The sequence below is a fragment of the Lentinula edodes genome (genome assembly GCF_021015755.1).
Source record: "Lentinula edodes strain Le(Bin) 0899 ss11 chromosome Unknown C8R40scaffold_30, whole genome shotgun sequence".
NCBI classification, from domain to species: Eukaryota; Fungi; Basidiomycota; class Agaricomycetes; order Agaricales; family Omphalotaceae; genus Lentinula; species Lentinula edodes.
The window spans coordinates 389,693-404,398 of record NW_025764336.1 but is presented as its reverse complement, the minus strand read 5'-3'; positions in this window follow the sequence as shown (position 1 = coordinate 404,398).

The following is a 14,706-nucleotide window of genomic DNA, read 5'->3' as shown; positions in this document are numbered from 1 at the left end:
ATATACATAATCCAGTCTGCGAGAAACAACAATGTAATACTGTACAGTTCAGGGGCAAGGAAGATGGTGGAAGCCGATAGAAAGAGAAGGTGGGTCAGGTGGATCAGTAATCGATGGGAGTTGACAGTGATGGGATGATGTATTGTACAAGTAAAGGTGTCGAGACGGTGAGAAAAGGAAAATGATAGGGGCTGCGTACTTTATGACATGACCCCCTCCTTATGACCATTGCCCTCAATGGTCAAGGTTTTGCTGCTGTCGGATGTTTTTTGTAAAAGGCTCAAATAATTTTTGGTGCCCGACTGAGGTTGGGTGCAGGTTCCCAAGAGTTGTGCCTTGCGTCGTAACCTTTCGACTTAACTAAATATTTCAACTTCTTCCATCAAACCCAACTGTCTAAGATCTCCTCTACTTCGTATTCCGGTTCATCTTCATCCTCTAAGTATACCGGCTCTGGTGGTGTTGGTATTTCATTGTTAATGGGGTTACCTTTCCAGGGATATAGTTTGTCAGCATGGAAGACGGTGACACGCCTAAATTTTGGCTAGACGTCTATGCTGTGAATTGTGACATTTTCACGTATAGATTTGTATCAAGAGGACTGTAATTGAGACCCAGATTGACAGTCAAAGTCAATACTGAATCAGTCTAATAAGTTGAAGGGACCATATACCCATACTACCACAAGTTGGTTAGTTTACCCATCCCCGATACTACCTTCGGATAGCAGTCTACCTGTTTGTCAAGCAGGATTATACCAGACTCGGACTACATCCGAAGGATGACCATTCACGTATGACATACCAAGGGTATTCTTATTGGACCTTACACTGGCAGGAGTTTGGAAGAACTTACTCAAGTGACCATGAACCAAGGATTGACTCGAAATGACTTTCTAGAACTCAGGAATTATCAAATACTCCTTCTAGAACGAGATCATGCATTAATCCAAAAGACTGCGATTTAGTCTAATTGACCAATCAAGTTGCATGGTTGAGGAAAATGACTAGAAGAACGATCGAAGTACTGCGAGGCTCCGAAGGCATATCAAATGAATGTCAAAGAGTCCTGATGTAGAAAATATTGAAGAATACAATTAAATGAATACTATGTGTAACTCCCTTGATAGAGTATAGGCACAATGGGTGTCTGTTGAAAGAGAGAAGCAATTAGTTTAATCCAGATGAATCAGATTGATAGGATTAGAATCGAGGAGAGCTGATTTGCCTCCGGACGAGGTGACAAACGATCGAAGTAAGTGTTGAACAGCAATGACAGTTGAACACCATTCGAGTCATGCTCCAAAAACAATTAAATTAAATGAATATTGAAGTACCTACCTATGTTTGGAGGTATACTAGAATCTTGGAACCAATATGGACCAAATAAGGACATGTAGATTCAAATTAAATGGTATCTGACTGAGTGTAGAAGTTTCCTTGCGGTTCCGAACGTTTATTGTATTAAATTAATTGTACTATGCGACTCTATATTCTGTATGTATAAATAGCGATCCGATGTATCTGGAATACAAGTGATTTTGGGACGACGTTGCAGTGCTAATCCGTAAAAAGGAAAGACACACTCCCGCCAGACTGAAACCTCTTCGCTAGCAGCCATTCAGGCCCGGCACTTGTGAGTATAGGAACATTGTGTTCTGCTCCTTGTGACTGCGAGAAGTATATCCAGTTGTTGGGTATTCTTCGAACTTAGGATCAGTCGTTGGTCTTAAGGGCAAATCACGCTGTGTGGTTGTGCCAGCACATAGTTCTAGCCCTCCGTAGGGGTCTGTGTGTTTCGGTTTTAATTTACTTTGATTCAAACCCCAATTCTTGATATACCCAAATCAATACAACCAAAAGCACAAATTGTGCTGAATCTACCTTAATCAAAGGAATATATCGAATCCTTAGAACGATTCAAATTGATTGATCGAAGCTTTGTACTTAGCTCTCAAAGCTTTGCGGAACCTTTGCCAACGCTACCCCTTGCTATTAAATAAATTTGATAGCAGTGAACTCGCATATTGTGTATTAGATTGGTTGGTTGGAGTGCCCATTAGATTCCTTCCTTTCTCTTTCACACAAAAACGAGGCAAGCTCGTTAATGGGATGAAGGCAATCTAGGGACAGGGGAAGGTCAAGGCGGTAGTCTAAAGGCCCAATTTTCTCCAGAATATGATAAGGTCCAAGCTGCCGGTCTCCTAGCTTTTCCCTGGATAGCTGAAGGTTAATGTCCTCTGCACTGAGCCAGACTAGGTCCCCAACATTGAATTAATGAGCTTTCCACTTCCTGCATTCATATCTCTCCTTCTGTTGTTTCTTTCCTAGGTGTAAGGCAGCCCCGGCATCTTGTCATGCTTCTCGGAGAATCCGTATGCAGTCATCCACAGCTGGAATGCCGCTGCGTTGGCCAACTGGAATATTGAACAGGGGGAGATAGCCGTAGGTTAGCTCAAATGGGGACATGCCTAGGGCAGAATGGGTCCGTGAGTTAATCCATGGGAAGGTGTTCTGCCCAGTCGTCTTGTTGCCGTCCCACATAGAGGCGGATGTATTTCTCCACTTCCTGATTTGCACATTTGGTTTGGCCATTGGACTGAGGATGGTATCCGGAGGAGATTTAAAGTGAAGAGGAAGACCATGGAGGTGGAAGATCTCTCAATAGTAGATATGTCGGCTGTGATGGAGCTGGTGCAAGGAATAGCGTAGATTTGTTTTCCATACAGGTCTGTGCAGACCAAGACAGTGTCGTAGCCTTGGGAGTTAGGCAGTTGCATTATCAGGTCAACCCCTACCTCTTCCCATAGACCGGATGGTACATCCAGTGGTTGAGTCACGGCCTGTGGGTGATGTTGGATCTTTTTACAGGCACAAACCTCGCTTCCCTCAATGTATTTCTCCACAAAAGAACGCAGTGTTGGCCACCAGAAATGGGTACTGACCAGGTCGAGTGTCCTGTGTAGTCCGGGATGTCCAGCAGTTGGATGGTCATGGCATTGACGGAGTACCTCAGTGCATAGGTCGTCATCTGTTGGCATATATACTCGGCCTTGGTAATGGACCAACCCATTGTCCTCTTCCCATTCAGCTATCCCATTGGCCAAGTGCTGTAACCCGTGCCTCTTGACTGTTTCCAGGTCTTCCAATACTTGTGCTTCCCGTTCTGAGGCTTTCCGGATACGATCCTCTAGAGGGTTCCATAAGATTGAAGCTGCAATTTTGATGAAGTGGCCAGGTTTAAGGACGGTTTGTTGCCGGTTGTCATCACTGTCCGGTACATGATGAACTGCCATGCAGGAAAGATCATCAGCTTGGGTGTTTACTCTGCCAAGACGGTGGATCATATGAAAGTCAAACCGTGATAAATAGAGGGCCCATCAGGCTTGTCGGCAGGTGAGGTCTTGTGCTGTATGCCAGAATTCAAGGTTCGAATGGTCCATAATGATGTCAAACAGTTGAGGGAGCCCTTCTAGGAAGTTCCTCCAATCCTTCAGTGCTTTGATGATGGCAAGCATCTCTCGATCATAGATTTTGTAGTTTTGTTCCACTGGCTGCATGGATGCCAATCTGAAGGCTACAGGGTGCCATTGGCCATCATCTTGCTTCTGCATACCTCGATTCAAGTAGGCCTATCTGGTATCCATAGAGCAAGGATTGGCGCGGAAATGAAGGCTTCTCGAAGGGTGTCAAATGCTTTCTGTTGAGTGTCGGCCCAGGTAAAGCTGGTATCCTTCTTGGTCAGGTCGTTCAGAGGCCATGCTATTCTGGCAAAGTTTCAGATAAAGTGTTGGTAGAAGTTTGCAAATCCCAAAAACCCTTGTAGTTCCCGGAGGTTAGTAGGGACTGGCCAGTCACGAACAGCCGCTACTTTTACCAGATCCATTCTCACCTCCCCTTCTGAGATGATGAGTCCAAGGTATTCAATCTGTTGTTCGAATTCACATTTTTCTGAACATAGGTAGAAGTCGTGCTTTTCTAACTGAGTTAATACTTCCCCGTACCACTTGTTGGTGTTCCTCGAGGTCATTACTGAAGATAAGGATGTCATTTAGGTAAACTGCCACCTTGCTGGCTGCAATGAGATCAGCAAATATAGCATTCATAAGTGCTTGGAATGTGGCAGGGGAATTCATGAGACCAAAGAACATAACCTTAGGCTCAAACAAGCCTCGAGTTGTTGCGAACGCGCCCTTCCATTCATGCCCCTTCTTAATCTGTATGTTATTGTAGCCCCAGCGAACGTCAAACTTAGTAAAGTATCTTGCTCCCTGGAGTCGGCTAATGATATCAGCAACTAATGGGAGAGGGTATTGGTTCTTCACAGTGTACTCATTCAGTTTCTGGTAATCTTGTACGAAACGGAGTTTCCCATCCTTCTTCTTCATAAAGAAGACTGGTGATAAGATTGGTGATTTCGAGGGGACAATGTAGCCTTTCCGTAGGTTTTCTTCTAGGAAGCGGTCAAGTTCCTCCTGCTCGTTCAAGGACATTGGGTAAATCTTGGTTCGCATGGTTGCTGGTGCCCCGGGCACCAAGTCGATAGCATGATCCCAGGGTTGATGGGCAGGTAGTCGTTCAGAGGTGGATTCGGAGAAGACCTTCTTGAAGTCTTGGTACTGCTCAGGGACCATCTCTTCAAAGGTTTTAATGGGTTTGTTGCAGTTGGCCTCTTCTGCTAGTTGTTGGGAGTATGTAAGCCCTGCCGAGCACCATACCTCCTCTGTCTGCTCCTCCAAAATACCAGCTTTTACCCATGCCCAACGTGTTTTGTGATTGGCTCGGATTTGGTGTATTGGGGATTCTCCCATTGTGGTCGTGATTTCGTTCTCCTCCAGACCTGTCTCGGTGTGATTAGGTTCACATTGGGATCCTTCGCTCGAGAGTTCCTGGATTGGACTATCGATGGTGGACGCCATTAGGTGAGGATGTGAAGTCTGCTCCTCTTCCACTTCCTCTATATCTACCCAAGGTGGTTTTACTGAAAGCCGTCCTTTCTCCCAGTCAATTTCTGAATTTACCTTCCGTAGCCAGGGGAGTCCCAGGATAATATCCTCTCCTCCTAAGTTTGTAATCAGGAAATCCATCCATCGCTCTTGGTTATCCACTGTGAGTGCTAGGCGTGCAAAGTGGGTGATCTGTCCTGCTTGATTAGGTGTACCATCAATATTGAATACATCAATTGGTTTATGGAGGGGTGCGCATGTTACATGATTCCGGGTGGCAAAGTCTTGGTTTAAAAACAGGGTGGTAGCTCCACAGTCTACCATGGCTGCAGTTGTTATACTATGGTTCCTTCCTCTTAGTCTCGCATGAATTCAGAAATGTGGGGAAGTGGAGTTTAATTCCTGGATCGACAATGTTGTACATGATGGGTGCGAGTCATACGAAGAGGTAGCGAACATAGTAAACTGATTACGGGGTACTCTCGATGCAGCCGGAGCAGGTACCCTCTTTAAAAACCTTGCTGAAGACCGGAGGATGGAGGGGACATGGCATTAGCATGGTCTAGCAACTCCCTTATTTGACTAATCTGGGCGGAGAAGTTGTAAGACCTGGGTCAAAATAGGTCTTAGGGTAGGTTTTGGTATATGGAGGTTTATGTTGTAGCGTGCTAAGAGCAGGCTGGAGCTCGAAGGGAGCTACGAGAACCGTGACCGAGGACGGGAATGACCTAGTAGTGGCTGGAACAACGAGATGATGACCCTTGAGGGGGTTCCTAGGAGGTCCAGGGAGGTCCCTAAGGCGTAGGGAGGTTAAGGAAGAGTGCGGGACCGTACGATATTGCGTAGTAGGAGTTGTACTCACTAGAACATCAATATATGATCGAATAGGTTGTATATGTAACTGGATCTCGAGAGTATAAGCTCCCGAGAAGGGATATGCCAGAGAGGGTAGGTCCCTGGGGGCTGGGCTTGAGGATGGACGTCCTCGAGTGGGGGAGGTGGTAACGGAGAAGCGGTACGTAGTTCAACGTGAGGGGTAGCTTCGACGTTACTTAGGTCGAGGTCCCGAAGCTTACGAAGTAGCTAGGGAGCTCCGGGGGGTTTGGGGAAGGGTAGCTCACCAAAGCGTGTAGGCGTTGGGGAGCTTTAGTAATGTTCGAGGGAGCTCGGGGACTCACTCGGAAGGCTTAGACTTGAAGTAAAAGCGTATATTCGATCGTATAGACGATCAGAGAGACAATAGACAAGAGTAAGGAGAAACAGAGGTAGTGAAACAGAGAGTAAAGAGAAATCCGTATGGTTAGCAGGTACAAAGGGACAGGGACTGGACCTATGCAAAAGGGTGTGTGTTCAAAATATACCAAGCTGGGCTTCTGGACGCTACTGGACTGCTTAAATACGTATAGGGAAGTTAACAAAGAGACATAGTACGAAACGGGCACTTAATGGGGTTTCTAAGTACATGAGGACGGACATGAGGATGGAATGATGGGCGCATGTGCAGGGTTCCAGGACCCTGTCGTGGAGTGATTTGGTTGCATTGAGGGGAACTAAGGATCGTGGAGGTTGTCCTAACAGTGAGGAGGTTTGCGGGGCGTTGGGAGTGTTCTCAGGGGTTCAGGGAAGTGGGCTGAGGAGGTAAGGGGACTGAGGAGGTTGGGAACTATGTTAAGGAGCTTATGGGCTATGGAATTCGGGGCGAGGCATGACAGAAGTCCTGATTAGTGGGGTTCGATGTAGAAGGTACGGTTGCTGGAACCGAGGCGGCAATCTGAACTGATTCATTTGGGAATAAGGTGAATGGTGCCGCCGCTGTGGCTGAGATCTGCTGATGGCGAGGCTGCTGGCATTGGCCATGGTCCCGTCCAAGTCCCATGAACTTGGCCTGGCAAACAGATTCTAAATGACCTCAGTGTCCGCAGTATCGGCAGGTGGTCTCCTTGTGTGGACAGTTCTGCTTAACATGACCTTGAGCTCCGCAACCAAAACATTGTCCTTGCATATGGGCAAGGAAAGCCTCCCTGCTGTTTCCAGTGCTGGTGTGGGTGGCATTGATGTCCATGGCGTGAGGGTCAGCAGGAGCAGTGTGAGGAGTGTGTACGGGGACATGTCTGGTGTTTTGGCCAGTCATGGTGGGATCATGCATGTAGATGTCCACTGATATAGCTCGTTTGATTGCCTCTTTCAGAGTTGGAGCAAGTCCTTGGGTGATGTTGACAACAATGAGAGTTTGTTGGATCTCCGGAAGTAGGGCAGTGAAAAAGTGTTCCTGTAAATTAATGTCAGACATTCCAGTCCAATCTCTGATATCCTTGAACTTCTGAGCAAATTCCGCAACTGTCTGACCTTTACCTTGCTTGAGATTCTTCATCTCACTGTGAGCTTCCATACCCAGGTCTACTGACTCAAAGCGTTGACCGAACTCTTTCAGGAACTCTTCCCAATTTTCTCCAAAGGGGGGATGTTCCGCATTGAAATGTAGCAAATGTGGGGTTGCCCAGTCGCCCGCACTTTCAGTGAAGAACCCTAGGGCTGACTTGATAAGCTTTGCCTGACTCTTGGTGAGATCAGGTTGTTCCGATGCCCAGTTCTGGAACTGAGCCTTGAAGTGACGCGCCTCAGCACTATCTTTACCCTTGAATACCTCGGGTTTATTCATGCTTGACCTGGCAGATGAACGTTCCTCCATGGCAGTGGCTAGGTTGGCTACCTGTTTAATAAGCAGTGCCATGAGGTCGTTTGCAGTGGGCGGTGTAGGGGCAGGTTGAGCAGGTTGAGTGGGGTCAGACATGATTGGAGTAGGCGATTGGGGATGGGGAATTGTCAGGAAGGTTGTATTGTCTGCAGTGAATGGGTTCTGAACTGAATTGGAAAGTGCATGGGGGCAAGGCTGGTGTCAAGTCCATGCCTCGGGCCTCCATTCCACCGCTTGGTATTCTGAAGATCCATCCTTATTGTAATCTCTCCTTATTGTTCTTTCTCGCTACACATACCCTTTCGTTCTAGTCCCTCCTTATTGTCTTTTACTTCACCCTGCAGGTACTACTCGTATAGCTCCTAGTAGTTAGTCTGGCGTTCCGCACCGATGCGCCGTTCCGTAGATATAAATACTGCCTGTACGCTACTGTAGTTCCTCAGTTTAATTATCAACTTAGATCTCCCTTCCCACTTAGCTCTTCTCTAAGTCTTCAGGCTCAACGCCTTGAAGTACATTCTACTCTACTTTAGGACTTAGACATCCTTTGGTTCGCTCCTCGTCACCAGCGTTACCGCCGCTCCGACTTGGCTGCTGCTTAGCTCCTCCCTTCTATACTCTCGATCTCTGGGGACTAACGGCGTAACGGCGGTGTTGTTAATAACTTCACTACTGTCCCACTCGACCTCCCGCTCTTAGACACCTTGTGGCCTCTGGCACGGTTACACGGTGTACATGATCTTAACAGCTGGGAGTCACAGTCGTACCAGGTATTGTCAATCTGATGGACATGGTGTTGATCTCTGGGATTGAGTGCGTGTTGGAGGGCAGAGCAGTCTGTTGTGGCGGTAAGAGTGAGAGGGTCTACAGGTATAGAAGATGTGGTGTATGCAGATCCTGCAGGGACAACCTTATTGGCAGGCTGTCAGTGCAGTAATGGATCTTGACCTAATGTCACGAAGCGGCAGAGGCGGAGTAACTAAGCAAGGCAGTGAGGCGGAGCGACCAAGCAGATCAGCGAGGCAGAGCAACTAAGCGGAGTGGAGGCAAACTGGTCCCAGATAATGACAGAGATATATTGAGTATCATAGTCATAGGTAATAGTAAGTTGTAAGACCTGGGTCAGAATAGGTCTTAGGGTAGGGTTTGGTATATGAGGGTTTATGTTGTAGCGTGCTAGGAGCAGGCTGGAGCTCGAAGGGAGCTACGGGAACTGCGACCGAGGACAGGAATGACCTAGTAGTGGCTGGGGCGAGAGATGATGACCCTTGAGGGGGTTCCTAGGAGGTCCAGGGAGGTTAGGTAGAAGTATGGAACCTTGTAATATCGCGTAGTAGGAGTTGTACTCGCTAGAACGTCAAAATAGGGTTCGAATAGGTCGTAGATGGAAATGGGTCTCAAGGTGGTAAGCTCCCAAGAAGGTATACGCCCGGGAAGGTAGGTTCCCGGGGACTGGGCTTGAGGAAGGACGTCCTTGAGTGTTGGAGGTGGTAACGGAGAAGCGATACGTGGTTTGACGTGAGGGGTAGCTTCGACGTTACTTAGATCAAGGTCCCGAAGCTTGCAAAGTGGCTAGGGAGCTCTGGGAGGTCTGGGGAAGGGTAGCTCACCAAAGCGTTTAGGCGTTGGGGAGCTTTAGTAATGTTCGAGGGAGCTCGGAGACTCACTCGGATGGCTTAGACTTGAAGTAAAAGCATATATTTGATTGTATAGACAATCAGAGAGACAGTAGACGAGAGTAAAGAGAAACAGAGGTAGAGAAACAGAGAGTAAAGAGAAATCCGTATGGTTAGCAGGTACAAAGGGACAGGGACTGGACCTATGCAAAAGGGTGTGTGTTCAAAATATACCAAGCTGGGCTTCTGGACGCTACTGGACTGCTTAAATACGTATGGGGAAGTTAACAAGGAGACATGGTATGAAACGAGCACTTAATGGGGTTCCTAAGTACATGAGGATGGAATGATGGGCGCATGTACGGGGTTCCAGGACCCTGTCGTGGAGTGATTCGGTTGAATGGAAGAGAGCTAAGGGTCGTGGAGGTGGTTCTAGAAGTAAGGAGGTCTGTGGGACGTTGGAAGTGTTCTCAGGGACTCATGGAAGGGGTCTGAGGAGGTCAGGAACTATGTTAAAGAGCTTATGGGTTAAGGAATTCGGGGTGAGGCATGACATAAGTAAGCACATACCTGGTCCCATAGTGAAGTTATTAACAACACCGCCATTACGCCGCTAGTCCCCGGAGATCGAGAGTGTAGAAGAGAGGAGCCAGTAGCAGCCAAGTTGGAATGGCGGTATTGCCGACGACGAGGAGCGAACCAAAGAACTTATAAGTCCTAAGGTTAAAATAGAAAGTACTTCAAGGCGACGAGCCTGAAGACTTAGAGGAGAACTAAGTTGAGAAGGGAATCTAAGTCAATAATGAAACTGAGGAACTACAGTAGCGTACAGGCAGTATTTATATCTGTGGATCGGCGTATTGGTGCGGAGCGCTAGACTAACTACTAGGAGCTATACGTGTAGTACCTGCAGGGTAGAGTAAAAGACAATAAGAAGAGACTAGAATAAAAGGGTATGTGTAGCGAGAAAGAACAATAAAAGATAGATCTTGGAATACCAAGCGGTGGAATGGAGGCCCAAGGCATGGACTTGACACTTGGTCAATTACTTGCTGATAATCTACAGTTGAGGAATGGCCAGACAAGGGCCAATACTTACCATTGCCACATTGTGAGGAAGTTGGACTGGCTGATGGTAGAAGTAGCTAAAGGAAGGAACTCAACTCCCGAGGCACTGATCGCCGGGCCTTTGGAACTGCTGAGAAAGAGGAGGAGGGTTGTTGATAGCGAGGAGGGAAATAAAGGGAAGGAAAGGGACAAAGAAGATGAGGAAAAAGGTAAAGGGGGTGAAGTGCCAGCACCAAAGGAGGCATTGGAATCATCAAATGGAAAGGAGAGGGAGGACTACTGTAGTCAAGTCATTGGACATTGGACTCGGAACCTCAGGCTTCTTCTTGCTCTTTTTGTGCCCTCCTGCTTTCTTTTGTATATAATTGAGTTTGTGCATTTTTATTACAGTTTTATCTTGGAAAACAAACAGGCCACAAAGCGGCAAAAGAAACATAATTAATAAGTATTAGTAACTTAGGTGAAAGTGAATGACAATAAGGTCAATAAGAGAATAAGGGAGAGAGGAAACAAATCAGAAGAAGAGAGTAAACACTCAATTTGCTACCATTGTATTTACCCTCTCAATGAATCAAAGTGGCTTTGGTGGAGACCCAAATTTCGGAGCAAAAATAAATGTTTTGTAATCAAGGGCCAGGTTTGTGCAGGTAGCAAGCATGAAATGCAGGCACCAGTTCATCAGCAGCTACCCAAGACAATTCATCATTGGTACCTTTGTAACTGGCAGTGGGCAAAGCTCCGCCAGATGCTGAACACTGACTAAGCAGCACAGCCACCATGAAACCTGTCCGTCGTTGATTTGCTCTTTTATCCAGTGTATACTACAAGATTGCAGCTATTGTACCTCCCAAAATTAATTTGTCATATTGCCTGAACATATATTCATCAATTATGAAGATATTCTTTACTCAGATCAGTTTCAAAACCCATGTAGATGCAAGAGCACCCCTCTTCCTCTGCCTCCTCTTCCTCCCAGAACTCTGCTACAATATCCAGACCATCCGAGTTGTTTGAAATGATGTGAGTATCTAAAGAACTCCTGAATGGAAGATTCAACATGTCCAAACACGACAAATATAACTTGAAACCCGCTTTCAAACCCTCAAGCTTATCTGGAACCTGTTTAAAGGAAGTTTTAGCTGTGATATCAACAGAGCGCATGTCAAGTCCATGCCTCGGTGCCCCACTTCACCACTTGGTATTCCGAGATTTACCATTTATTGTAATCTCTTCCTTATTCTTTTTCTCACTACACATACCCATTCATCCTAGTCTCTCCTGATTGTCTTATTCTCTACCCTGCAGATACTATATGTATAGCCCATAGTAGCTAGTCTGATGCTCCACCCCAATATGCCAACTAGCAGGTATAAATACTGCCTGTACTATACTGTAGTTCCTCAGTTTAATTATTGACTTAGACCATCTCTGATCATCTTAGATCACCTCCTCTTGTCTCTCTCTGTCCTCTAAGTCTTCAGGCTCGTTGCCTTGAAGTCCTCCTTACTTTAACCTCAGGACTTATAAGTTCTTTGGTTTGCTCCGACTTGGCTGCTTCTGGCTCTTGTCATATGCATGCAATTCACCCATACGCTTCCCGGCCCGGCCCGGAGCGGCCGGACTTCGGAGTAATTACCTTGTGACTTATTTATTATTCCGAGCTTTCATCGAGGTCTTATGACTACTGTATTTGGGATGTATATAAGCTAGAATACTTTGTACGTTGTAGTCAAGCTTGAAATCAAGTGTACCACCTTATCCCACTGTTTAATATCTCTTTTACCTTTGCTTCCGAGCTGCTCCGGACTCCCGGATCACAGGAACACCATCTAGGCTACTCATCTTGACACTATATCCTTGCCATTATATTCCCGGGGACACAACAGTGTGTGAAGGGTGTTGCTAATAGCTTCACCGACGTCCCACTCCCAGTGTGTACTACAGGCCAATACTCAGTTCTGGACCTCGGAATTATCCCGTGCCATTCCTGGGCCAGATCCGGCCTCAGAACCTCTATGGCTATTGACCTGTAGGCACGGTCTTGTCAGCTCTCTCCTTCTCTATTCTTGATCTCCGGGGACCAGTGGCGTAATGGTGGTGTTGTTAATAACTTCACTACTGTCACACTCAACCTTCCGCCCTTAGACACCTTGTGGCCTCTGGCATGGCTGCACAGTGTACATGATCTTAACAGTGCACTCATAACGCATCAATTTGGGTGTCATAATCACACCGGAAAGAGAAAAAATTCTGCTCAACGGAATCGTAACAATTCAGCATAACTGATATATCATGTGACCGTGGATAAGCTATATTGGGTATATCGCCAGTCACATGATATATCAGTTGCACTGAATTTTGGTATTTCCGTTGAGTGGAATTTTTTCTCCTTCTGGTGTGAATGCTTTCCTGTTCATTTTCTCACACCAAATGGGTCAATAACCTGAGAAGGAGTGGTGTCAAGCTCTGATAGGCTGGAGATCAATAGTATCTTTGTCAGCCTCTCACGTAAATCGACAGCCTTCTTTTTCTCGGTCTCCACTTTTTGTCTATTCATCTCTGCCAATCTCTTCTGGAATTTGACCTGCTCTTGTCAATGTTTCGCTTCCAGCCCACTTGAATCAATCTGACATGCCTCTTGCATAATGAATGCATAATCTTTAGCCTCGAATAAGGCATTCATAAATGCCAGTGTGTTGTTGCAGGAAAACATTGCTTCGGCATTGTATTGGTGTAAGGTAATGCAAGGTTTGTCATGCAATCTTATAATGTAATGGCCTAAATGGCCTTCATTGGCATCATTCGTTGATGGCATCCATGTCAGCTCTCTCTCTTCTGCACTTGCCTTGTCAATTAATCCTCCAGGTGCAAATTCTGCAGAAAATTGTATCCAGGCTGTCAGGGCCCCACAAAAGAATGCAAGGGTAATATCTTTCAAGTGAGGCAAAGTTGGCATGAGACTACAATGAATTTTCTCCATTACAGATCTGTCTTCCCACTCGTTGCCATCTAATGAAGCATCAAGATATGACAATTCTTGGCCAAAAAGCAAGTCCGGATCTTCTGAATATGGTAGGTAGAATTTTGTGTTCCGTCAGTGTGTTCTGCGTTCACGTTCGCATTTCGTGCGTTCATATGCGTTCATATAATTATTACATTATGTACAATAATATGATTTTGAGTGTTCAATTGTACTATACTTAATGTATGCATAGACTGTACAATATGGAATAAATAGTGGAACAATAGTTACATTTGAGTCAAAACATTGAAATTTAACAATATTTATGTAAACTTGGAACGCAATCAATTTATGAATGCAAATTTGATAAATTGATATTGCATCCATATGCGTTCAGGTGCGTTCACCTTATATGCGTTCATTTTTAATCTTGGCGTTCACTTGCGTTCCATGCGTTCAGGTGCGTTCCGGATGCGTTCCAGCTCCACTCAAGATTGGATTGCAATTTTTGAGTCTTCAGTTATATATTTGAATATCAATGACTGCATTAATGTTTGTTGACCAGGTCCTCAGTGTGATTACACTCTGAGAGGAACTGGTTGCATCTTATTGATAAAGCTTACTGTTCTGATATTTTTAGCTCTGTCATTGCACTATTAGTGTCAGATACTAGTCTTCAAAATGTTATATTCTGTTCCTCTAAGTGGCTTTATTATCTGTTAAGTTAAGTGAGAGTCTCAATTGGCTGTGAAGCAACCCTGTTGTAGGTACCTTCTAAGTGGGGGTCTATGCTATGTTGATACTATGAGCTCACAGTGAGTTTTATTATATCTAGCTCACCTCAGTTGGCTGTAAAGAAGCTGAGGGACTTGAAGACACTGCTGGCATGATCTAACTACAACTGTATAGTACCTACTCATAACACTGTCCACAGAAAAGGAAATGTCCAAGTTCTTTGAATGTATGGAGTACCTTCCTTAACAGCATAATCAAGGAAAAATAAAAGGCTTATCATTCTCAATTATTAACAGCCTTCAGAGGTGTCAGTGTAAGTTAAACTACTTAAGTCAGTATGGTGTTTGTAAGTAGTGGTCGTAGACAGGCTCACCTCAGTTGGTATTGGAACAACTGAGGGAGTTGATGCTGTCCCATGTACTCTATATACCTACTGTACAGTATCATGTAATAACACTGTTCACTGGCTAACTCTTCCTTACATGTACTTGTACAGAGTATACCTCAACAAGGAGAGATCAAGTCTCAAAATCTACACCAGATACTGCATCCTGCATTTAATTAAAAATCACTGCATGTCTTCCTTGATCCTGCTTATCCATTGCATGGAGGTAGAGCAGGCTGGAGCTTGAAGGGAGCTATAGGAGCTGCAACTGAGGACTGGATGACCTAATGCAAGTGATGG